General features: G+C 42.5%; 1 protein-coding gene and 1 long non-coding RNA gene across 2 annotated transcripts in view; both read left to right on the top strand.

Moving 5' to 3' along the window:
• LOC110535268 (low affinity immunoglobulin gamma Fc region receptor III-like) overlaps positions 1 to 23,982 on the top strand; it is a 128,279-nt gene that overhangs the window by 18,685 nt on the left and 85,612 nt on the right. The gene's annotated exons all lie outside the window — the stretch shown is intronic.
• Positions 13,965 to 19,253, top strand: LOC118965957. Its single transcript, XR_005053081.1, has 3 exons — positions 13,965 to 14,095; positions 14,200 to 14,256; positions 19,233 to 19,253. It is a non-coding gene; the product is annotated as an uncharacterized LOC118965957 (long non-coding RNA).

The following is a 23,982-nucleotide window of genomic DNA, read 5'->3' on the forward strand; positions in this document are numbered from 1 at the left end:
CCAAATACATTTAAACTCATTTTTTCACAATTCCTGCCATTTAGTCCTAGTAAATATTCCCTGTTTTAGGTCAGTTAGGATCACCACTTTATTTTAAGAATTTTAAGAATGTGAAATGTCAGAATAATAGTTGAGAGAATGATTTATTTCATATTATTATTAGTATTATTATTATATGCTATATATATGTTATTAGTAGTATTGGATAAAAAACACACTAAAGTTTCCAAAACTGTCAAAATATTGTCTGTGAGTATAACAGAACTGATATTGCAGGCAAAACCCTGAGGAAAATAAGAACAGGAAGTGGCTTCTATTTTGAAAACTCCATGTTCCATAGCCTCCCTTTGCTGGATTTGCCTTCCTTTTCCTATCGATTCCTCAAGGTGTCAACTGTCTTCAGACATAGTTTCAGGCTTTTATTTTGAAAAATGAGCCAGAACGATAACATTGCGTCAAGTGGTCACATGAGTTTTGCTCGCGCAACAGAGTTTGGATAGGTATTGCTTTTCCATCTCCTACTGTGAAAGACATTTGCGGTTGATATATTATCTGTTATGCACGTGAGTGAGGACCCAAAAGCGGTTTAACAAAAACAGAGTCCTTTAATGTCAAAACACAGGTAAGACATAGATCCTCTTCAAATGTATATGATGGCAAAATAAACAACCCGCAGAGAGGGCGACAAATGAAACATAAAGTCCTTCTGAATATCACAGAAGAGTTCCCCTTCTAGCAGCAGAGGAGAATAGCTGGGTTAGAGTCCCCTTCTAGCAGCAGAGGAGAATAGCTGGGTTGTAGAGGACAGAGGTACCTGATCACACGTAGCATCAGATGAACAGGCAGATTCCGACAGGACAGGACAAGGGTGAAGCAAACGAGACGATAGTTTGGTTCTGGCATGAGAAACTCAAACGAGAATCTGACAAAGACAGAAGCAGGAACAGAGAGAGAAATAGAGACCTAATCAGAGGGAAAAGAGGGAACAGGTGGGAAAAGGGTGAACGAGGTAGTTAGAGAAGATGAGGAGCAGCTGGGGGAAGGAGAGGAAGAGAAGGTAACCTAATACGACCAGCAGAGGGAGACGGAGTGAAGTGAAAGAACAGGAACAAGACATAATATGACAATACATGACAGTACCCCCCCACTCACCGAGCGCCTCCTGGCGCACTCGAGGAGGAAACCTGGTGGCAAAGGAGGAAATCATCGATCAGCGAACGGTCCAGCACGTCCCGAGAGGGAACCCAACTCCTTTCCTCAGGACCGTACCCCTCCCAATCCACTAGGTACTGATGACCACGGCCCCGAGGACGCATGTCCAAAATCTTACGGACCCTATAGATAGGTGCGCCCTCGACAAGGATGGGGGGGGGGGGGGGGGGGAGACGAGCGGGGGCGCGAAGAACGGGCTTAACACAGGAGACATGGAAGACCGGGTGGACGCGACGAAGATATCGCGGAAGAAGAAGTCGCACTGCGACAGGATTAATGATCTGAGAAATACGGAACGGACCAATGAACCGCGGGGTCAACTTGCGAGAAGCTGTCTTAAGGGGAAGGTTCTGAGTGGAGAGCCAAACTCTCTGACCGCGACAATATCTAGGACTCTTAGTTCTACGCTTATTAGCGGCTCTCACAGTCTGCACCCTATAACGGCAAAGTGCAGACCTGACCCTCTTCCAGGTGCGCTCGCAACGTTGGACAAAAGCCTGAGCGGAGGGGACGCTGGACTCGGTGAACTGAGACGAGAACAGCGGAGGCTGGTACCCGAGGCTACTCTGAAAAGGAGATAGCCCGGTCGCAGACGAAGGAAGCGAGTTGTGGGCGTATTCTGCCCAGGGGAGCTGTTCTGACCAAGACGCAGGGTTACGAAAAGAAAGACTGCGTAAGATGCGACCAATAGTCTGATTGGCCCGTTCTGCTTGACCGTTAGACTGGGGGTGAAAGCCGGAAGAGAGACTGACGGAAGCCCCAATCAAACGGCAAAACTCCCTCCAAAATTGAGACGTGAATTGCGGACCCCTGTCCGAAACGACGTCTGACGGAAGGTCATGAATTCTGAAAACATTCTCGATGATGATTTGTGCCGTTTCTTTAGCAGAAGGGAGCTTAGCGAGGGGAATAAAATGAGCCGCCTTAGAGAACCTATCGACAACCGTAAGAATAACAGTCTTCCCCGCTGACGAAGGCAGTCCGGTGATAAAATCTAAGGCGATGTGAGACCACGGTCGAGAGGGAATGGGAAGCGGTCTGAGACGGCCGGCAGGAGGGGAGTTACCGGACTTAGTCTGCGCGCAGACCGAACAAGCAGCCACGAAACGACGCGTGTCATGCTCCCGGGTGGGCCACCAAAAACGCTGGCGAATGGATGCAAGCGTACCCCGAACGCCGGGGTGGCCGGCTAACTTGGCAGAGTGAGCCCACTGAAGAACGGCCAGACGAGTAGGAACGGGAACGAAAAGAAGGTGCCTAGGACAAGCGCGCGGCGACGGAGTGTGAGTGAGTGCTTGCTTTACCTGCCTCTCAATTCCCCAGACAGTCAACCCGACAACACGCCCCTCAGGGAGAATCCCTTCGGGGTCAGTGGAGGCTACTGAAGAACTGAAGAGACGAGATAAAGCATCAGGCTTGGTGTTCTTAGAGCCCGGACGATAAGAAATCACGAACTCGAAACGAGCGAAAAACAGCGCCCAACGAGCCTGACGCGCATTAAGTCGTTTGGCAGAACGGATGTACTCAAGGTTCCTATGGTCAGTCCAAACGACAAAAGGAACGGTCGCCCCCTCCAACCACTGTCGCCATTCGCCTAGGGCTAAGCGGATGGCGAGCAGTTCGCGGTTTCCCACATCATAGTTACGTTCCGACGGCGACAGGCGATGAGAAAAATACGCGCAAGGGTGGACCTTGTCGTCAGAGAGGGAGCGCTGAGAAAGAATGGCTCCCACGCCCACCTCTGACGCGTCAACCTCGACAACGAACTGTCTAGAGACGTCAGGTGTAACAAGGATAGGTGCGGATGTAAAACGATTCTTGAGGAGATCAAAAGCTCCCTGGGCGGAAACGGACCACTTAAAGCACGTCTTGACAGAAGTAAGGGCTGTGAGAGGAGCTGCCACCTGACCGAAATTACGGATGAAACGACGATAGAAATTCGCGAAGCCGAGAAAGCGCTGCAGCTCGACGCGTGACTTAGGGACGGGCCAATCAATGACAGCTTGTACCTTAGCGGGATCCATCTTAATGCCTTCAGCGGAAATAACAGAACCGAGAAATGTGACGGAGGAGGCATGAAAAGTGCACTTCTCAGCCTTCACAAAAAGACAATTCTCTAAAAGGCGCTGGAGGACACGTCGAACGTGCTGAACATGAATCTGGAGTGACGGTGAAAAAATCAGGATATCGTCAAGGTAAACGAAAACAAAGATGTTCAGCATGTCTCTCAGGACGTCATTGACTAATGCCTGAAAGACAGCTGGAGCGTTAGCGAGGCCGAAAGGAAGAACCCGGTATTCAAAGTGCCCTAACGGAGTGTTAAACGCCGTCTTCCACTCGTCCCCCTCCCTGATGCGCACGAGATGGTAAGCGTTACGAAGGTCCAACTTAGTGAAAAACCTGGCTCCCTGCAGGATCTCGAAGGCTGAAGACATAAGAGGAAGCGGATAACGATTCTTCACTGTTATGTCATTCAGCCCTCGATAATCTATGCAGGGGCGCAGGGACCCGTCCTTCTTCTTAACAAAAAAAAACCCCGCTCCGGCGGGAGAGGAGGAGGGGACTATGGTACCGGCGTCAAGAGCTACAGACAAATAATCTTCGAGAGCCTTACGTTCGGGAGCCGACAGAGAGTATAGTCTACCCCGGGGGGGAGTGGTTCCCGGAAGGAGATCAATACTACAATTATACGACCGGTGTGGAGGAAGAGAGGTGGCCCTGGACCGACTGAACACCGTGCGCAGATCGTGATATTCCTCCGGCACCCCTGTCAAATCACCAGGCTCCTCCTGTGAAGAAGAGACAGAGGAAACAGGAGGGATAGCAGACATTAAACATTTCACATGACAAGAGACGTTCCAGGAGAGGATAGAATTACTAGACCAATTAATAGAAGGATTATGACAAACTAGCCAGGGATGGCCCAAAACAACAGGTGTAAAAGGTGAACAAAAAATTAAAAAAGAAAGGGTTTCGCTATGATTACCAGAGACAGTGAGGGTTAAAGGTAGCGTCTCACGCTGAATCCTGGGGAGAGGACTACCATCCAAAGCTAACAAGGCCGTGGGCACCCTTAACTGTCTGAGAGGAATGTCATGTTCCCGAGCCCAGGTCTCGTCCATAAAACAGCCCTCCGCCCCAGAGTCTATCAAGGCACTGCAGGAAGCTGACGAACCGGTCCAGCGTAGATGGACCGACAAGGTAGTGCAGGATCTTGAAGGAGAGACCAGAGTAGTAGCGCTCACCAGTAGCCCTCCGCTTACTGATGAGCTCTGGCTTTTACTGGACATGAAGTGACAAAATGACCAGCGGAACCGCAATAGAGACAGAGGCGGTTGGTGATTCTCCGTTCCCTCTCCTTAGTCGAGATGCGGATACCCCCCAGCTGCATAGGCTCAGCACCCGAGCCGGCGGAGGAAGATGGTAGTGATGCGGAGAGGGGGGCAACGGAGAACGCAAGCTCCTTTCCACGAGCTCGGTGACGAAGATCAACCCGTCGCTCTATGCGAATAGCGAGTTCAATCAAGGAATCCACGCTGGAAGGAACCTCCCGGGAGAGAATCTCATCCTTTACCTCCGCACGGAGACCCTCCAGAAAACGAGCGAGCAAAGCCGGCTCGTTCCAGTTATTGGAGGCAGCAAGAGTGCGAAACTCAATAGAGTAATCTGTTATGGATCGATTACCTTGACATAGGGAAGACAGGACCCTGGAAGCTTCCTCCCCAAAAACAGAACGATCAAAAACCCGCATCATCTCCTCCTTAAAGTCCTGATACTGGTTAGTACACTCAGCCCTCGCCTCCCAGATTGCCGTGCCCCACTCACGAGCCCGTCCAGTAAGGAGAGATATGACGTAGGCGATACGAGCTGTGCTCCTGGAGTAAGTGTTGGGCTGGAGAGAAAACACAATATCACACTGGGTGAGGAACGAGCGGCATTCAGTGGGCTCCCCAGAGTAACACGGCGGGTTATTGATTCTGGGCTCCGGAGATTCGAAAGCCCTGGAAGTGGCCGGTGGATCGAGGCGGAGATGGTGAATCTGTTCTGTGAGGTTGGAGACTTGGGCGGCCAGGGTCTCAACGGCATGTCGAGCAGCAGACAATTCCTGCTTGTGTCTGCCTAGCATCGCTCCCTGGATCTCGACGGCTGAGTGGAGAGGATCCGAAGTCGCTGGGTCCATTCTTGGTCAGATTCTTCTGTTATGCACGTGAGTGAGGACCCAAAAGCGGTTTAACAAAAACAGAGTCCTTTAATGTCAAAACACAGGTAAGACATAGATCCTCTTCATATGTATATGATGGCAAAATAAACAACCCGCAGAGAGGGCGACAAATGAAACATAAAGTCCTTCTGAATATCACAGAAGAGTTCCCCTTCTAGCAGCAGAGGAGAATAGCTGGGTTAGAGTCCCCTTCTAGCAGCAGAGGAGAATAGCTGGGTTGTAGAGGACAGAGGTACCTGATCACACGTAGCATCAGATGAACAGGCAGATTCCGACAGGACAGGACAAGGGTGAAGCAAACGAGACGATAGTTTGGTTCTGGCATGAGAAACTCAAACGAGAATCTGACAAAGACAGAAGCAGGAACAGAGAGAGAAATAGAGACCTAATCAGAGGGAAAAGAGGGAACAGGTGGGAAAAGGGTGAACGAAGTAGTTAGAGAAGATGAGGAGCAGCTGGGGGAAGGAGAGGAAGAGAAGGTAACCTAATACGACCAGCAGAGGGAGACGGAGTGAAGAGAAAGAACAGGAACAAGACATAATATGACAATACATGACATTATCAATTATATATTTTAAAAACAACCTGAGGATTGATTATAAAAAAATTTGACACGTTTCTGTGGACATTATGGAAACTATTTGGAATTTTCTTCTGCGTTGTCGTGACCTCTCTTTCCTGTGGATTTCTGAACATAACGCAACAAACAAACAGAGGTATTTTTGATATAAAAATCATCTTTATGGAACAAAAGGAACATTTGTTGTGTAACTGGGAGTCTCGTGAGTGAAAACATCCGAAGATCATCAAAGGAAAACTATTAATTTGATTGCTTTTCTGATTTTCGTGACCAAGCTTCCTGATGCTAAGTGTACTTAATGTTTTGTCGTGCGATCGATAAACTTACACAAACGCTTGGATTGCTTTGGCAGTAAAGCATAATTTCAAAATCTGGCAAGACAGGTGGATTAACAAAAGGCTAAGCTGTGTTTTCCTATATTGCACTTGTGATTTGATTAATATAAATATTTATAGTAATATTTATTGTATGTAGCGCTATGCTATGCAGCGGCTGTTGATGACACTTATTCCGTTAGTGGGATTGCAGCCATAACAAGTTAACTTCTTGATTCTACTTGAGACGCATATGTCTCAACTAGGCACCTGGAAATGCAAATGCGCTACGCTAAATGCTAAATGTACTCGTTAAAACTCAAACCTTGATCAAAATTCACAAGCAGGGTATTGAATTAAAGCTACACTCGTTGTGAACCTAGCCAACAAGTCAGATTTTTAAAATGCTTTTCGGCGAAAGCATGAGAAGCTATTATCTGATAGCATGCAACACCTCAAAATGCCTGAATGCGACGTAAACAAAGACTTTGCTTATCCGGCGCTGCACAAAACGCAGAAATAAAATATAAAACATTCATTACCTTTGACGAGCTTCTTTCTTGGCACTCCTATATGCCCCATAAACATCACTATAGGGTCTTTTTTTCGTTTAAATCGGTCCATATATACCCAAAATAGCTTTCTATGGAAGCTGTGTCATTCAGAAAAAAACATTGTTTTTAAACGCTGCGTCATTTTTTTAAATTAAAAAAGTCGACGATAAACTTTCACAAAACACTTCGAAATCCTTTTGTAATCCAACTTTAGGTATTAGTAAACGTTTATAATCTATCAAAAAGATTACAGGGCGATGTATATTCAATAGCTCCTCGTCTGCAAATCAATGGCTGCCAATGTCCACATTCAAACCATCCTGGTGGAGACCGGAAGAAACGGAATCCAGATAGTTGGATTTTCCAACAAAAAATTCAATTGAAAATGACGACAATGGCGACATCGTGTGGAATTTGTATGAATTGCATGCAGGTCGATATTAAATTTTGTCCCCTTTTAACATCTCATGAAAGTGACTTATGGAAATAATTTTTAGCTTTCAGAGAGCAGTTTTTCTTGCGTTTTTCAATGAAACACACAATCTGTTATAGTCACAGCCGTGATTTAACCAGTTTTAGAAACTTCAGAGTGTTTTCTATCCACACATACTAATCATATGCATATACTATATTCCTGGCATGAGTAGCAGGACGCTGAAAAGTTGCGCGATTTTTAACAGAATGTTCGAAAAAGGAGGGGGTAGAAGTAACCCATTTTGCCATTATTTCAGCTTTTATTTATTTCATCACATTCCCAGTGGGTCAGAAGTTGACATACACTCAATTAGTATTTGGTAGCATTGCCTTTAAATGTCTTAACTGGAGTCAAACGTTACGGGTAGCCTTCCACAATAAAAGGTTCTGCCCAGAAATGTTTTATAGGATTGAGGTCAGGGCTTTGTGATGGCCTCTCCAAAACATTGACTTTGTTGTCCTTAAGCCATTTTGCCACAACTTTGGAAGTACGCTTGGGGTCATTGTCCATTTGGAAGACCCATTTGAGACCAAGCTTTAACTTCCCGACTGATGTCTTGAGATGTTGCTTCAATATATCCACCTAATTTTCCTTCTCATGTTGCCATCTATTTTGTGAAGTGCACCAGTCCCTCCTGAAGCAAAGCACCCCCACAACATGATGCTGCCACCACCGTGCTTCACGGTTGGGATGGTGTCTTTGGCTTTCAAGCCTCACCCTTTTTCCTCCAGACATAATGATGGTCATTATGGCCAAACAGTTCTAACATTTCTATTTTTGTTTCATCAGACCAGAGGACAAAAAGTTAGATCTTTGTCCCCATGTGCAACTAAACATGGAATACAAAACATAGAAAGGATCTCTAAGGTCAGGGCGTGACAATGTGCAGTTGCAAACCGTAGTCTGGCTTTTTTTATGGCGGTTTTTGTGCAGCGGCTTCCTCCTTGCTGAGCGGCCTTTCAGGTTATGTCGATATAGGACTTGTTTTACTGTGGATATAGATACTTTTGTACCTGTTTCCTCCAGCATCTTCACAAGGTCCTTTGCTGTTGTTCTGGGATTGACTTTTCACACCAAAGTACATTTATTACTAGGAGACAGAACGCACCTCCTTCCTGTTCGGTATGACGGCTGCGTGGTCCCATGGTGTTCCCATGGTGTTTAAACATGGTCTTTAAACCTTCAGGCATTTAGACAAGGACAAACGAGACTTGCGGAGGTCTACAATTAGTTTTCTGAGGTCTTGGCTGATTTCTTTTGATTTTCCCATGATGTCAAGCAAAGAGGCCCTGAGTTTGAAGGAAGGCCTTGAAATACATACGCAGGTACACCTCCTATTGACTTAAATTATGTGATTCAGAAGCTTCTAAAGCCATGACATCATTTTCTGGAATTTTCCTAGCTGTTTAACCTCTTGCGACGAGCAATCCCGTATCTGGGAGCGTAATCATAGCCTCAAAAGCATAACACAACGGACATAAATACCCCTAGAAACTTTTCCTATTCATGAAAATCGCAAATGAAATGAAATAAATATATTCAAACACAAGCTTAGCCTTTTGTTAACAACACTGTCATCTCAGATTTTCTAAATATGCGTTACAGCCAACGCTAGACAAGCATTTGTGTAAGTTTATCATGGCATAATGCTATGCTAGGCTCTGCTGGCAGCAGGCAACATTTTCACGAAAATAAGAAAAGCAACCAAATTAAATAATTTACCTTTGAAGAACTTCAGATGCTTTCACTCAGGAGACTTCCAGTTAGATAGCAAATGTTCCTTTTTTCAAAAAATATTATTTTTGCAGGCGAAATAGCTCCCATTTCTTCATCATGCATGGCTGAGAAATCCTAAAAAAAAAAATTCAAAAATCCTAAAACCCTAAAATGCTACAACCATAACGCCAAACTTTGTCAAAATTAGCTCCATAATATTGACAGAAACATGGCAAACGTCATTTAGGATCCATCCTCAAGGTGTTTTTAACAAATATATTCAATAATATATCCGTCGAGGCAGTTGGTTTCTCATAAGAAGCGATTGGAAAAATGGCTACCTCAGTATTTTACGCAAGGTTTTCTGCGGGAGACACCATGTGACCACATGCCATATATGGTCCCTTACAGGCATTCTTCAATGGAAATGCCTAAAAAGACGTCACAATGCTGTAGACACATTGGGGAATACGTGGAAAATGTAAGCTCATTCGTAGCTCATTCACAGCCATATAAGGAGTCATTGGCATGAATGCGGCACTTCCTGGTTGGATTTTTATCTGGGTTTCGCCTGTAACATCAGTTCTGTGGCACTCACAGACAATATCTTTGCAGTTTTGGAAACGTCAGAGTGTCTTCTTTCCAAAGCTGTCAATTATATGCATAGTCGAGCATCTTTTTGTGACAAAATATCTTGTTTAAAACGGGAACGTTTTTCATCCAAAAATTTAAATATTATAATATAAATATTATACATAGAACTTTAGAAAAAAATCTCCTTAATGCAACCACTGTGTCAGATTTCAAAAAAGCTTTACGGAAAAAGCACAAAAATGCAATAATCTGAGTACAGCGCAAAGACACAAAAACAAGCCATACAGATACCCGCCATGTTGTGGAGTCAGCAAAAGTCAGAAATAGCATTATAAATATTCACTTATCTTTGATGATCTTCATCAGAATGCACTCCCAGGAATCCCTGTTCCACAATCATTGTTTGTTTTGTTCGATAAAGTCCATCATTTATGTCCAAATACCTCCTTTTGTTAGCGCATTTAGTTTACAGCTGGAGCTGTGATCCTGGAGAGACCTGTTTATATATTATGTTTATATATTATATACAGCTGGAGGTGTGATCCTGGAGAGACCTGTTCATATATGATGTTTATATATTATATACAGCTGGTGCTGTGATCCTGGAGAGCCCTGCCCTTCCTGTGACTAAGGGAGGTTCTGTGACTCTGCGCTGCAGATATCAGGTAACTCCCTCTGACCTCACAGCTGTTTTCTACAAAGATGGATCCCTCATAAGGGCTGAGTCTTCAGGAGAGATAACCATCCCTGCAGTATCCAAGTCAGATGAAGGACTCTACAAGTGTTCCAGCTCGAAAGGAGAATCACCAGAGAGCTGGATGACAGTAACAGGTCAGATGAGAAACCTTGACATTCAGATTATTTGGTTGTTCTTTACACTGTTAAATTGAGACGTTATATTCATAATCATTTGTGTTCTTGTATTCTCGCTTGGTCATTAGACGCAATACATACAGTATCATTCAAAAGTTTGAACATTCAAGGGTTTTTCTTTATTTTTAACTATTTTCTACATTGTAGAATAATAGTGAAGACATCAAAACTATGAAATAACACATATATGGAATCATGTAGTAACCAAACAAGTGTTAACCTGTTGCGTCGACCAAACCCGGATCCGGGATTCTATTTACAGACCTAAGCTCATTACCATTACGCAACGTTAACTATTCATGAAAATCGCAAATGAAATGAAATAAATATGCTAGCTCTCAAGCTTAGCCTTTTGTTAACAACACTGTCATCTCAGATTTTCAAAATATGCTTCTCAACCATAGGAAAACAATCATTTGTGTAAAAGTGGCTAGCTAGCGTAGCATTTAGCGTTAGCATTAGCATCCAGCACGCAAGATTTCAACAAAAACATAAAAGCCTTCAAATAAAATAATTTACCTTTGAAGAACTTCGGATGTTTTCAATGAGGAGACTCTCAGTTAGATAGCAGATGCTCAGTTTTTCCAAAAAAGATTATTTGTGTATTAGAAATAGCTCCGTTTTGTACATCACATTTGGCTACCAAAAAAAAAACGAAAATTCAGTCCTCAAAACGCGAACTTTTTTCCAAATTAACTCCATGATATCGACTGAAAACATGGCAAACGTTGTTTAGAATCAATCCTCAAGGTGTTTTTCACATATCTCTTCAATGATATATCGTTCGTGGAAGCATGGTTTCTCCCCTCAATCAAATGGAAAAGTACAAGCAGCTGGCGTTTGTGCACCGAATTCCACGCAGGACACCAGGCGGACACTTGGAAAATGTAGTCTCTTATGGTCAATCTTCCAATGATATGCCTACAAATACGTCACAATGCTGCAAACACCTTGGGGAAACGACAGAAAGTGTAGGCTCATTCCTTGCGCAATCACAGCCATATAAGGAGACAATGGAAAACAGAGCTTCAGAGATTCTGCTCATTTCCTGCTTGACGCATCATCTTGGTTTCGCCTGTAGAATGAGTTCTGGGGCACTTACAGACAATATCTTTGCAGATTCTGAAACTTCAGAGTGTTTTCTTTCCAAAACGGTCAATAATATGCATAGTCGAGCATCTTTTCGTGACAAAATATCGCGCTTAAAACGGGAACGTTTTTTATCCAAAAATGAAATAGCGCCCCTAGAGATCCAACAGGTTAAACAAATCAAAATATGCTTTATATTTGAGATTCTTCTCTTTGCCTTTATGATAGCTTTGCACACATTATTAAGGCCTGATTCATTCTGTCTGCTCGGGAACAGTTGATGTTGAGATGTGTCTGTTACATGACCTCTGTGAAGCATTTCTTTGGGATGCAATCTGAGGTGCATTTAATTGTCAATTTCTGAGGCTGGTAACTAATGAACTCATCCTCTGCAGCAGAGGAAACTCTGTGTCTTCCTTTCCTGTGACGGTCCTCATGAGAGCCAGTTTCATCATTGCGCTTGATGGTTTTTGCGACTCCACTTGAAGAAACTTTCAAAGATCTTGAAAAAATTCCAGTTTTGACTGACCTTCATGTCTTAAAGTAATAATGGACTGTCATTTCTCTTTGCTTATCCTGTTTGGGATAGGGGCAGCATTGGGAAGTTTGGATGAAAAGCGTGCCCAGAGTAAACTGCCTGTTACTCAGGCCCAGAAGCTATGATATGCATATTTAGAAAACTGTTAAAATAACGTCTGTGAGTATAACATAACTCATATAGCAGGCGAAAACCTGAGAAAAATCCAACCAGGAAGTGGGAAATTGTAGTTTTGTAGTTTTCATTTCAGCCTCTATCTATTATCCAGTGTCTGTGGGGTCAAATTGCACTTCCCAGGGCTTCCAGCAGATGTCAACAGTCTTTAGAAGTTAGAAGTTGTTTCCAGATTTATATTGAGAAAGGGAGTCGAATAAGACCAGTTTGATTCGGTGGCTCGCTAGAGGACAATCATGTTTACCTCTGGGGCACGCGGGCGTGCCGGTCGTTCCCTTTCCTCTGTAATGGAAACGCTATTGTCCGGTTGAAATATTATTACATGTTTATGATAAAAATACGGATTGATTTAAAACATCGTTTGACATGTTTTTACAAACTGTAATGGAGCTTTTTGACTTTTCGTCTAGATAATGGTAACGAGCTTGGTGCTTTTGAATTAGTGTACTAAACGCACAAACAAAACAGAGTTATTTGGACTTTATCAAACTAAACAAACATTTCTTGGGAGTCTTGCGAGTGCTTTCCAACAAGGATCAGCAAAGGTAAGAGAAGATTTATAACTTTTGTTGACTCCACAACTTGGCGGGTAACTGTATAGCTTTGATCGCTCAGAATTTTGAATATTGTGTTTTCGCCGGAAAGCCATTTTGAAATCTGACAAAGCGTTTGCATTAGAAATAAGTTAATCTTTAATTCTATGTAAAACAATTGTATCTTTCATCAACGTATATGATGAGTATTTCTGTAAATTGATGTGGCTCTGTGCAAATTACCCGGATGTTTTGGAGGCAAAGCCTTACTGTATATAACGCGCCAAATGTAAACTAAGATTTTTTAAAGGTTTTTGGATATAAATATGAACTTGATCATACAAAACATACATGTATTGTGTGACATGTTGTCCCGGGAGTGTCATCTGATGAAGAATATCAAAGGTTAGTGATTCATTTTATTTCTATTTCTGCTTTTTGTGACTCCTCTCTTTGGTTGGAAAATGGCTGCATGCTTTCTGTGACTAGCTGCTGAGGGGTTCGTTCCCAGACAGGTTATTTGAGCTGTTTTTGCTATAATATGGACTTGGTCTTTTACCAAATAGGGCTATCTTCTGTATACCACCCCTACCTTGTCACAACACAACTGATTGGCCCAAACGCACTATGAAGAGGAATTCCACAAATTAACTTTTAATAAGGCAAACTTGTTAATTGAAATGCATTCCAGGTGAAATGAAATGAAGCTGGTTAAGAGAATGCCACAAGTGTGAAAAAACTGTAATCAAGGCAAAGTGTGGGTTCTTTGAAGAATCTCAAATATAAATTACATTTGATTTGTTTAACACTTTTGTGGTTACTACATGATTCCATATGTTTTATTTCATAGTTTTTATTCTACAATGTAGAAATAGTACAAATAAATAAAAACCCTTGAATGAGTAGGTGTGTCCAAACTTTTGACTGGTACTGTATGTCTAAGATAATATTATTCTGATTGATTATAACTATTTACTGTTGTTTCCTCTGGTGTTTTTCAAGATTGGAGCTCAACCTCATCCCCCTCCCCCTCCTCTTTCCCCTCCCCCTCCTCTCTCCTCCTCCCTCTGTCTGTCTCTGGGTTGGTGGCTGCTCTCTCCATCTCTCTGATTCTACTGGTCCTGTTCTGCAAGAGGAACAAAGATGTAGCAGCTGAACCCAGAGATGTTACGTATGCTGACGTTAGAATCATACAGGAACCACAACCCAGGAGAAGGAGAGGTACAAACACACACACACACACACACACACACACACACACACACACACACACACACACAGTACAGTGTCTTTATATCTTCAACCCGTTGTCTCGTCTCCTCCAGAGAAGTCTCCAGGAGCTGATCCAGTCTACTCTGCAGTGAAGACCTCCAACACCACAGGTACTGTAGTACTGTATAACACTATAACACCACAGGTACTGTAATACTGTATAACACTATACCACCACAGGTACTGTAATACTGTATAACACCAAAGGTACTGTAATACTGTATAACACTATACCACCACAGGTACTGTAGTACTGTATAAAACTATACCACCACAGGTACTGTAGTACTGTATAACACCACAGGTACAGTAGTACTGTATAACACCACAGGTACAGTAGTACTGTATAACACTATACCACCACAGGTACTGTAATACTGTATAACACCACATGTACCATAATACTGTATAACACTATACCACCACAGGTACTGTAGTACTGTATAACACCACAGGTACTGTAGTACTGTATACCACTGTAACACCACAGGTACTGTAGTACTGTATAACACTATAACACCACAGGTACTGTAGTACTGTATAACACCACAGGTACTATAATACTGTATACTCTATAACACCACAGGTACTGTAGTACTGTATAACACTCTAACACCACAGGTACTGTGATACTGTGTAACACTATAACACCACAGGTATTGTAAAACTGTATGACACTATAACACCACAGGTACTGTAGTACTGTATAACACTATAACACCACAGGTACTGCAGTACTGTATAACACTATAACACCACAGGTACTGTACTACTGTATAACACTATACCACCACAGGTTCTGTAATACTGTATAACACCACAGGTACTGTAATACTGTATAACACTATAACACCACAGGTAATGTATTACTGTATAACACTATAACACCACAGGTACTGTAGTACTGTATAACACTAACACCACAGGTACTGTAATACTGTATAACACTATAACACCACAGGTAATGTAATACTGTATAACACCATAGGTACTGTAATACTGTATAACACTATAACACCACGGGTACTGTAATACTGTATAACGCTATAACACCACAGGTACTGTAGTATTGTATAACACTATACCACCACAGGAACTGTAGTACTGTATAACAATAACACCACAGGTACTGTAGTACTGTATAACACTATAACACCACAGGTATTGTAATACTTTATACCACTAACACCACAGGTACTGTAATACTGTATAACACTATAACACCACAGGTACTGTTATACTGTATAACACTATAACACCACAGGTACTGTAATACTGTATAACACTATAACACCACAGGAGCTGTAGTACTGTGTAACACCACAGGTACTGTAATACTGTATAACACTATAACACCACAGGTACTGTAATACTGTATAACACTATAACACCACAGGTACTGTAGTACTGAATAACACTATGACACCACAGGTACTGTAGTACTGTATAACACCACAGGTACTGTAATACTGTATAACACTATAACACCACAGGTACTGTAATACTGTATAACACTATAACACCACAGGTACTGGAATACTGTATAACACTATACCACCACAGGTACTGTAATAATGTGTAACACCACAGGTACTGTAATACTGTATAACACTATAACACCACAGGTACTGTAATACTGTAAAACACTATACCACCACAGGTACTGTAATACTGAATAACACCACAGGTACTGTAATGCTGTATAACACTATAACACCACAGGTACTGTAATACTGTAAATCACTATACCACCACAGGTACTATAATACTGTATAACACCACAGGTACTGTAATACTGTATAACACTATACCACCACAGGTAATGTAGTACTGAATAACACCACATGTACTGCAATACTGTATAACACTATAACACCACAGGTACTGTAATACTGTAAATCACTATAACACCACAGGTACTGTAATACTGTATAACACTATAACACCACAGGTACTGTAATACTGTATGCCACTATAACACCACAGGTACTGTAATACTGTATAACACCACAGGTACTGTAATACTGTATAACACTATACCAGCCAGCACAGGTACTGTATAACACCACGGGTACTGTAGTACTCTATAAAACTATACCACCACAGGTACTGTAGTACTGTATAACACCACAGGTACTGTAGTACTGTATAACACTATGCCACCACAGGTACAGTAGTACTGTTTAACACCACAGGTACTGTAGTACTGTATACCACTGTAACACCACAGGTACTGTAGTACTGTATAACACTATAGCACCACAGGTACTGTAATACTGTATAACACCACAGGTACTATAATACTGTATAACACTATACCACCACAGGTACTGTAGTACTGTATAAAACCACAGGTACTGTAGTACTGTATAACACTGTAACACCACAGGTACTGTAGTACTGTATAACACTATACCACCACAGGTACTGTAGTACTGTATAACACTATACCACTACAGGTACTGTAATACTGTATACTATAACACCACAAGTACTGTAATACTGTATAACACTATACCACCACAGGTACAGTTGTACTGTATAACACCACAGGTACTGTAGTACTGTATAACACTGTAACACCACAGGTACTGTAGTACTATATAACACTATACCACCACAGGTACTGTAGTACTGTATAACACTATACCACCACAGGCACTGTAATACTGTATAACACCACAGGTACTATAATACTGTATAACACTATACTACCACAGGTACTGTAGTACTGTATAACACCACAGGTACTGTAGTACTGTATAACACTATAACACCACAGGTACTGTAGTACTGTATAACACTATAACACCACAGGTACTGTAATACTGTATAACACTATACCACCACAGGTACTGTAATACTGTATAACTCTATAACACCACAGGTACTGTAGTACTGTATAACACTATAACACCACGGGTACTGTAATACTGTATAACACTATAACACCACAGGTACTGTAATACTGTATAACACTATACCGCCCCAGGTACTGTAATACTGTATAACACTATACCACCACAGGTACTGTAATACTGTATAACACTATAACACCACAGGTACTGTAGTACTGTATAACACTATAACACCACGGGTACTGTAATACTGTATAACACTATAACACCACAGGTACTGTAATACTGTATAACACTATAACACCACAGGTACTGCAATACTGTACAACACCATAGGTACTGTAATACCGTATAACACTATAAAACCACAGGTACTGTAATACTGTATAAAACTATAACACCACAGGTACTGTAGTACTGTATAACACTATACTGCCACAGGTACTGTAGTACTGTATAACACTAACACCACAGGTACTGTAGTACTGTATAACACTATAACACCACAGGTACTGTAACACTGTATAACACTAACACCACATGTACTGTAATACTGAATAACACTATAACACCACAGGTAATGTAATACTGTATAACACTATAACATCACAGGTACTTTAGTACTGTATAACACTATACCACCACAGGTAATGTAGTACTGTATAACACCACAGGTACTGTAATACTGTATATCACTATAACACCACAGGTACTGTAATACTGAATAACACTATAACACCACAGGTACTGTAGTACTGAATAACACTATAACACCACAGGTACTGGAATACTGTATAACACTACAACACCACAGGTACTGTAACACTGTAACACTATAACACCACAGGTACTGTAATACTGTAACACTATAACACCACAGGTACTGTAATACTGTAACACTATAACACCACAGGTACTGTAATACTGTATAACACCACAGGTACTGTAATACTGTATAACACTATAACACCACAGGTACTGTAATACTGTAACACTATAACACCACAGGTACTGTAATACTGTAACACTATAACACCACAGGTACTGTAATACTGTATAACACCACAGGTACTGTAATACTGTATAACACTATAACACCACAGGTACTGTAATACTGTATAACACCACAGGTACTGTAATACTGTATAACACTATAACACCACAGGTACTGTAATACTGTATAACACTATAACACCACAGGTACTGTAATACTGTATAACACCGCAGGTACTGTAATACTGTATAACACTATAACACCACAGGTACTGTAATACTGTAAAACACTATAAAACCACAGGTACTGTAATACTGTATAACACCACAGGTACTGTAATACTGTATAACACTATAACACCACAGGTACTCTAATACTGTATAACACTATACCACCACAGGTACTGTAGTACTGTATAACACTATAACACCACAGGTACTGTAATACTGTATAACACTATAACACCACATGTACTGTAATACTGTATAACACTATAACACCACAGGTACTGTAGTACTGTATAACACTATAACACCACAGGTACTGTAGTACTGTATAACACCACAGGTACTGTAATACTGTATAACACTATAACACCACAGGTACTGTAGTACTGAATAACACTATAACACCACAGGTACTGTAGTACTGTATAACACTATAACACCACAGGTACTGTAGTACTGTATAACACCAGACTGGTCCAGTCTGTGTTAATCTCCTCTCTCCTGTGTTTAGTTCCAGGTGGATCTGGTCCAGTCTGTGTTAATATCCTCTCTCTCTCTCCTGTGTTTAGTTCCAGCTGGTCCAGTCTGTGTTAATGTCCTCTCTCTCCTGTGTTTAGTTCCAGGTGGATCTGGTCCAGTCTGTGTTAACATCCTCTCTCTCTCCTGTGTTTAGTTCCAGGTGGATCTGGTCCAGTCTGTGTTAATATCCTCTCTCTCTCCTGTGTTTAGTTCCAGGTGGATCTTGTCCAGTCTGTGTTAATGTCCTCTCTCTCCTGTGTTTAGTTCCAGGTGGATCTGGTCCAGTCTGTGTTAACATCCTCTCTCTCTCCTGTGTTTAGTTCCAGGTGGATCTGGTCCAGTCTGTGTTAATATCCTCTCTCTCTCCTGTGTTTAGTTCCAGGTGGATCTTGTCCAGTCTGTGTTAATATCCTCTCTCTCTCCTGTGTTTAGTTCCAGGTGGATCTGGTCCAGTCTGTGTTAATGTCCTCTCTCTATCCTGTGTTTAGTTCCAGGTGGATCCGGTCCAGTCTGTGTTAATATCATCTCTCTCTCCTGTGTTTAGTTCCAGGTGGATCTGGTCCAGTCTGTGTTAATATCCTCTCTCTCTCCTGTGTTTAGTTCCAGGTGGATCTGGTCCAGTCTGTGTTAATATCCTCTCTCTCTCCTGTGTTTAGTTCCAGGTGGATCTGGTCCAGTCTGTGTTAATATCCTCTCTCTCTCCTGTGTTTAGTTCCAGGTGGATCTGGTCCAGGTGATGTGACCTATGCTGACATCAACCACACAGAGAAGAGACAACACAACAGGAGGAGAGGTAGGAAGAAGGGAGAGACCAACAACACTTCCCTCATCTTTCTGGAGTAACTAATATGTGTTTTAACATGTCACTAGATGTAACCTGCTTATGTGTTTCTTTCAGAGAACGTCGTTCCGGACCCTGTAACTCAGCAGTGAAGACAGACAGACAGAAATACAGGTCAGAAGGTCGTTCCAGACCCTGTCTACTCAGAGGTGAAGACAGACAGACAGACAGACAGACAGACAGACAGGCAGGCAGGCAGGCAGGCAGGTCAGGCTCAATGATGATGATGAAAAGTAGAGATCACGGCAGCCATTTTGTGCCAGAGGGCTCAGCAACACCCATTTAGTTTTGTGCATTATGTAGAGAGTCATTGTACCATCAAAACCAATGTGAAATATATTTTCTGGAACCAAAAATATGTACAGACTGAGGTAGGTCCAGATCACTGTATCACTAACCCTAATGTACAGACTGAGGTAGGTCCAGATCACTGTATCACTAACCCTAATGTACAGACTGAGGTAGGTCCAGATCACTGTATCACTAACCCTAATGTACAGACTGAGATAGGTCCAGATCACTGTATCACTAACCCTAATGTACAGACTGAGGTAGGTCCAGATCACTGTATCACTAACCCTAATGTACAGACTGAGGTAGGTCCAGATCACTGTATCACTAACCCTAATGTACAGACTGAGGTAGATCCAGATCACGGTATCACAAACCCTAATGTATTGACTGAGGTTGGTCCAGATCACTGTATCACTAACCCTAATGGACAGACTGAGGTAGGTCCAGATCACTGTATCACTAACCCTAATGTACAGACTGAGGTAGGTCCAGATCACAGCATAGCTAAACCTAACCCTAATTTACATACTGAGGTATGTCCAGAATACTGTATAACTAACCCTTATATACAGATTGAGGTAGGTCCAGATCACTGTATCACAAACCCTAATGTACAGACTGAGGTAGATCCAGATCACTGTATCACTAACCCCAATGTACAGACTGAGGTAGGTCCAGATCACTGTATCATTAACCCTAATGTACAGACTGAGGTAGGTCCAGATCACAGCATAGCTAACCCTAACCCTAATTTACAGACTGAGGTAGGTCCATATCACTGTATAACTAAACCTAATGTATAGACTGAGGTTGGTCCAGATCACTGTATCACTAACCCTAATGTACAGACTGAGGTAGATCCAGATCACTGTATCATTAACCCTAATGTACAGACTGAGGTAGGTCCAGATCACTGTATCATTAGAAATAATGTACAGACTGAGGTAGGTCCAGATCACAGCATAGCTAACCCTAACCCTAATTTACAGACTGAGGTAGGTCCAGATAACTGTATCAATAACCCTAATGTATAGACTGAGGTAGGTCCAGATCACTTTACCACTAACCCTAATATACAGACTGAGGTTGGTCCAGATCACTGTATCACTAACCCTAATGTACAGACTGAGGTAGGTCCAGATCACTGTATCACAAATCCTTATGTACAGACTGAGTTAGGTCCAGATCACTGTATCACTGACCCTAATGTACAGACTGAGGTAGGTCCAGATCACAGCATAGCTAACCCTAACCCTAATGTACAGACTGAGGTAGGTCCAGATCACTGTATCACTAACCCCGACCCTAATTTACAGAATGAGGTAGGTCCAGATCACAGTATCACTACCCCTAATGTATAGACTGAGGTAGGTCCAGATCACTGTGTCACTAACCCTAATGGACAGACTGAGGTAGGTCCAGATCACTGTATCACAAACACTAATGTACAGACTGAGCTAGGTCCAGATCACTGTGTCACTAACCCTAATGTACAGACTGAGGTAGGTCCAGATCTTTGTATCACTAACCCTAACCCTAATGTACAGACTGAGGTAGGTCCAGATCACTAACCCTAATGTACAGACTGAGGTAGATCCAGATCACTGTATCACTAACCCTAATGTACAGACTGAGGTAGGTCCAGATCACTGTATCACTAACCCTAATGTACAGACTGAGGTAGGTCCAGATCACTGTATCACTAACCCTAATGTACAGAATGAGGTAGGTCCAGATCACTGTATCACTAACCCTAATGTACAGACTGAGGTAGGTCCAGATCACTGTATCATTAGAAATAATGTACAGACTGAGGTAGGTCCAGATCACAGCATAGCTAACCCTAACCCTAATTTACAGACTGAGGTAGGTCCAGATAACTGTATCAATAACCCTAATGTATAGACTGAGGTAGGTCCAGATCACTTTACCACTAACCCTAATGTACAGACTGAGGTTGGTCCAGATCACTGTATCACTAACCCTAATGTACAGACTGAGGTAGGTCCAGATCACTGTATCACAAATCCTTATGTACAGACTGAGTTAGGTCCAGATCACTGTATCACTGACCCTAATGTACAGACTGAGGTAGGTCCAGATCACAGCATAGCTAACCCTAACCCTAATGTACAGACTGAGGTAGGTCCAGATCACTGTATCACTAACCCCGACCCTAATTTACAGAATGAGGTAGGTCCAGATCACAGTATCACTACCCCTAATGTATAGACTGAGGTAGGTCCAGATCACTGTGTCACTAACCCTAATGGACAGACTGAGGTAGGTCCAGATCACTGTATCACAAACACTAATGTACAGACTGAGCTAGGTCCAGATCACTGTGTCACTAACCCTAATGTACAGACTGAGGTAGGTCCAGATCTTTGTATCACTAACCCTAACCCTAATGTACAGACTGAGGTAGGTCCAGATCACTAACCCTAATGTACAGACTGAGGTAGATCCAGATCACTGTATCACTAACCCTAATGTACAGACTGAGGTAGGTCCAGATCACTGTATCACTAACCCTAATGTACAGACTGAGGTAGGTCCAGATCACTGTATCACTAACCCTAATGTACAGAATGAGGTAGGTCCAGATCACTGTATCACTAACCCTAATGTACAGACTGAGGTAGGTCCAGATCACTGTATCACTAACCATAATGTACAGACTGAGGTAGGTCCAGATCACTGTATCACTAACCCTAATGTACAGACTGAGGTAGGTCCAGATCACAGCATAGCTAACCCTAACCCTAATTTGCAGACTGAGGTAGGTCCAGATCACTGTGTCACTAACCCTAATGTACAGACTGAGTTAGGTCCAGATCACTGTATCACTAACCCTAACGTACAGACTGAGGTTGGTCCAGATCACTGTATCACTAACCCTAATGTACAGACTGAGGTAGGTCCAGATCACCGTGTCACTAACCCTAATGTACAGACTGAGGTAGGTACAGATCACAGCATAGCTAACCCTAACCCTAATGTACAGACTGAGGTAGATCCAGATCACTGTATCACTAACCCTAATGTACAGACTGAGGTAGGTCCAGATCTCTGTATCACTAACCCTAACCCTAATGTACAGACTGAGGTTGGTCCAGATCACGGTATCACTAACCCTAACCCTAATGTACAGACTGAGGTAGGTCCAGATCACTGTATCACTAACCTTAATGTACAGACTGAGGTAGGTCCAGATCACTGTGTCACTAACCCTAGTGTACAGACTGAGGTTCCTCCTTATCACTGTATCACTAACCCTAATGTACAGACTGAGGTAGGTCCAGATCACTGTATCACTAACCCTGATGTACAGACTGAGGTAGGTCCAGATCACAGCATAGCTAACGTTAACCCTAATTTACAGACTGAGGTAGGTCCAGATCACTGTATCACTAACCCTAATGTACAGACTGAGGTAGGTCCAGATCACTGTATCACTAACCCTAACGTACAGACTGAGGTTGGTCCAGATCACTGTATCACTAACCCTAATGTACAGACTGAGGAAGGTCCAGATCACTGTGTCACTAACCCTAATGTACAGACTGAGTTTGGTCCTTATCACTGTATCACTAACCCTAATGTACAGACTGAGGTAGATCCAGATCACTGCATCACTAACCCTAATGTACAGACTGAGGTAGGTCCAGATCACTGTATCACTAACCCTAATGTACAGACTGAGGTAGGTCCAGATCACTATATCACTAACCCTAATGTACACCCTGAGGTAGGTCCAGATCACTGTATCACTAACCCTAATGTACAGACTGAGGTAGGTCCAGATCACTGTATCACTAACCCTAATGTACAGACTGAGGTAGGTCCAGATCACAGCATAGCTAACCCTAACCCTAATGTACAGACTGAGGTAGATCCAGATCACTGTATCACTAACCCTAATGTACAGACTGAGGTAGGTCCAGATCTCTGTATCACTAACCCTAATGTACAGACTGAGGTAGGTCCAGATCTCTGTATCACTAACCTTAACCCTAATGTACAGACTGAGGTTGGTCCAGATCACGGTATCACTAACCCTAACCCTAATGTACAGACTGAGGTAGGTCCAGATCACTGTA

The sequence above is a fragment of the Oncorhynchus mykiss genome, chromosome 9 (assembly GCF_013265735.2).
Source record: "Oncorhynchus mykiss isolate Arlee chromosome 9, USDA_OmykA_1.1, whole genome shotgun sequence".
Classification (NCBI taxonomy): Eukaryota; Metazoa; Chordata; class Actinopteri; order Salmoniformes; family Salmonidae; genus Oncorhynchus; species Oncorhynchus mykiss.